General features: G+C 43.3%; 1 pseudogene; it reads left to right on the top strand.

Annotated features, from left to right (window-relative positions):
* Positions 1–293: 293 nt before the first annotated feature.
* LOC144256988 (apoptosis-stimulating of p53 protein 2 pseudogene) lies at positions 294–3,632 on the top strand (annotated as a pseudogene).
* Positions 3,633–3,944: the final 312 nt, after the last annotated feature.

Here is a 3,944-nt window from a genome sequence, read left to right as displayed (position 1 = left end):
TAAGGCCAGTACAGGCTCCAAAGTCAGACCAGGCTTGGCAATAATTGTTTTTGGAACTGATGGGTGAGCCCGGGCCTCCATAAGCATGGAGGAGATAAAGCCCAGTCCCAGGCCAGCAGGGGATGGGCCCATGGTTCATTGGCATTCCAACAACATAGGAGTCACCCACCCTGCCTCACAACAGGTCCACCACATCATGGGCAGCCTAGCCCTCTGCTTAGCTCTGATCAGTGCACCCTGGACATCCAGGGGGCTTTGGCTCTGCTGGGAGCACTGTCTCACCACCTGCTTTGATGCAATTCAGATCCAAAATGATGCTGATATTTCTAAGAGTGTACCTTAGTAACAATGACCAGCACTGCACAGAAGTTCCAGTTATACCAGAGACAATATGCAGAGATGTGTTAGATCTGTGCACAGAGGCTGGCAAGAGTGACTGATGTTTGGCTGAAGTATGGTGTGCCTCTGCATGTCCAGTTGCTCATAATGAGAGAATGTTTGACATTCTTTAATGATTTGGAAGTCAGAGAAGTGATGTTTGTTTCTTCTTTCCTCATGAATGCCCTCTGGCAGGGACATTGTGAATGGACTAAGGTTTCAGGATCAAAGTCCCAAGAGAATTGATGTAAAAATACCTGCTGAATGTGAAATAAAGGAGATTGGCATTAATAGTCCTAAAATAAATCTGGTGCTTTCTGAAATTAAAAAATAATAGCATCTCACCAGCAGCAATGGATTGAAGCCCAGCATAAAATGCTGGGTACAAAGCAACAGCATTTGAAGTTTTTAAAACAACAAGATTAGTGTCAACAAAAACAAGTTTGGAGCAGGAGAAGCTTAATAGTGTAAAAGAAGTATCTGAGAATCAGGAAGCCAAGCTAAAAAAAAATGTGAGTGTACTTAAAGGTCATGTGGAAGAGAAGAGGCTAAGCAAGGGGATACTTGAAGAGGAAATTGAAAAGATGAACAGTGTGTTCCAGCAAAAACAAAGGGTGCTCGTTCTAGCAGTGTAAAAAGTAGAAGAACTTACAAGGAAGGTAGAGATACTCAAGAATGGCAATAACAACCAGTCAGCTGTGGCTGAGCTGGATCACCTCTACAAGGAAGTGCAGTTAAGAATTTGAATCAAGAGCAGAATGCCAAGCTGCAACAACAGACGGAGTGTTTGAGTAAATGCAATTCAAAAAGGGCTGTCATAGGAAAGCAAATTATGAGCTGAGGAACTCACTGTGAAGAAAGAAGGCAGCACTGCAGCAAAGTGAAGATCTTCTAGTTTCATATAAGGGAAATCTTCCTCAGCAAGCGGTGTCAGCCCTAAGCCATGTGGCTGCAGTAGATCCATCTATCCAGTACTCTACCATTCTAAGGATGCCATGGAGGCCTGAACTGCTAGTGAAGCCAGCTCTGCCTGATGGTTCCTTGGCCATGCAGATTTCAGAGCAGCCAATAAAGATATAAACGTGGCCCAATATGACATCTAAGTGCATGGCACAAACTAAAGGTTCTAACATCCATTCAACTGGCCCTGATTAGAGCCCTTCAAATGCAGATCTTTTCCTAAGTCAAGGCTCTTCTGTACCCCAAATTACTGGGAATGCTCTGGACCAACCTGATGATGGGATAGTTCCACTGAGGGAGAAAGAGAAGAACATGCCTCCATTTTTGATGTTCGACCCAGTGGACGAGTGTGCTGCACAGCCTTCCTTTGGTACACTCAGGAAAACCCAGAGCAGTAAAGATGTCTTGTGGGATGCTAAGGCTGCAAATACAAATTGGTTAAAGTACCACCTCCTGTCCCCAGAAAACCAAAACAAGTTAATTTGTCTTATTTTGGACAAGTCTATCAATCACCTTCTGACATTAAGCCCAAATGAAAATCCTCAGCTGTTGCTAACAGCTGTTACAACCATTGGAAATAATCCCAAACCAGCAGGGCAGCAGCCAAAGGTGCTGCTACCTCCCAGCATACCTTCAGTTGGCCAAGATGAAACCCTTTCTCCAGGGTCTAAGCAAGAAAGTTTACCTGCTGCTGTAGTCTGGTCGTTTACCTCACTGTCATTCAAAGATGCTTGCTGTTGGTCCAGGCTTCAGAAAAACTCAGACAATGCCATCTAGCTCTATATATTCCATGTATACACAGCATCAGGTTTCAGAAAAAAATGTCCAGCAGATTGTGCAGAGTGCACTAAGACACATACCAGACTCACATTTTGCAAGTGTATATGATAAGCCTGTGATTGCTACTTCCTAAATTCACAGCAGCACCCAGAGAACTCCAACAGCCAGGGCAAGCATGGCAGTTCAGAACCTGAAACAGAACCTGTTTCTTCAGTTCATGAGGACCATGAAAATAAAAGAATTCCTTGACCACTCAGCCTAATCAAATTATTGCCTTTCTCATCTAATCATTACCAAAACCATAGTGATGCTGACTTAGAAACCTTATGAAATAAAGTGTCTAATGCACCAGACCACTAAAGAAATGTAGCTCTATTACAGAGCCAGAGGGTCCTAATGGACCGAATATTTAGAAAATTTGTATCAGAGCCCACAATAGCTGCAATGGAGACCATCTATGTCCCATCATACCCATCTAAGTCATCAAACTCGATGACTCAGAAGGCTCCACATGAATTCTGAATCCATATTTATATATGGAGCCAGAGAAGGAGGTGGTCTCTTTAGTTCCTGAGTCACTGTCCCCAGAGAATGTGGGGAGTGCCAGTTCACAGGACACTGACATGCCAGCACCTTCTCCTAGCCTTGATTATGTACCTAAAGGAGTCCAAGGCAACAGCCCAAACATCCAGAACAATGCAGAGGAACCAATCCCAGAGGCTCCCCATTTGCTTGCAGTGTATCTGGAGGACTGCCCCCCATACCCACCTCTACACTACCCATGTGGGTAGTCTGAAGTGCTGAAGAAGACACTATGAGCATGTGCCTACCTGAGACCACTGGGCAGGACTCCCTGGCTCCTGGCAGAAGTACAAACTTGCTTAAAACTGGCTCAGAGGGTGAAAACTGGAATGAGGGTGAAATTCAGTGTTCTTGCATTACTCCTAGATTTATCTTTGGCAGGAGAGTTTGACCTCATGCAGAGAATTATTTATAAGGTTGATGACCCAAGCCTGCCCAATGATGAAGGCATCACAACTCTCCACAATTCTGTGTGTGCAGGTCACATAGAAATCATTAAGTTCCTGGTGCAGTTTGGGGTGAATATAAATGCTGCTGACAGTGATGGATAGAACCCATTGCATTGTACTGCCTCATGTAACGAAGTCTAAGTGTGTAAGTTTTTGGTAGTCAGGAGCAGCTGTGTTTACCATGACATACAGTGACATGCAGACTGATGTACATATGTCTGAGGAGATAGAGGAAGGCTACACAGAGTGCTCTCAATTTCTGTATGGATTTCAAGAGAAAATGGCATAATGAATACGAGAGTCACTTATGCACTTTGGTATTATGAACTTCAGAATGATGATTTACTTCCCATGAAAATAGGCATCTGTGTGACAGTCATTCACAGGAAAAACCAAGATAAAATTGAGTGGTGGAGAACCACAGATCCTCCTAATCACCATCAGAATGCTCTCAGCTTATGCAAGGCATTTCATATCACCTAAGAACAAGCTTGCAAAATTGTTTGTCAATGTTCTCATTGTGTAATACACACTCCAGTTTTACCTACTGAGGTTAATCCCTGTGGTTTTGGCCAAAGCAGTTGTGGTAGGTGGATTCAACTCACATCCCTGAATTTGCTATATTCATGTTTTTATTGATACTTATTCTCATTTCATTTTTGCCACTGCTTGAACATGAAAAAATACTCATCAAGTCACTTATCATTGCTTAGCTGCTTTTGCAGTGCTGGGCCACATTCTACAAATTAAAACTGATAATATCCAGCTATCCTGGACATTATCACTTCTTTTTGA

This window comes from Urocitellus parryii, chromosome 9, assembly GCF_045843805.1.
Source record: "Urocitellus parryii isolate mUroPar1 chromosome 9, mUroPar1.hap1, whole genome shotgun sequence".
Classification (NCBI taxonomy): domain Eukaryota; kingdom Metazoa; phylum Chordata; class Mammalia; order Rodentia; family Sciuridae; genus Urocitellus; species Urocitellus parryii.
Note: the sequence above shows the minus strand (reverse complement) of the source record. Positions and strands in the feature narration are given on the sequence as shown.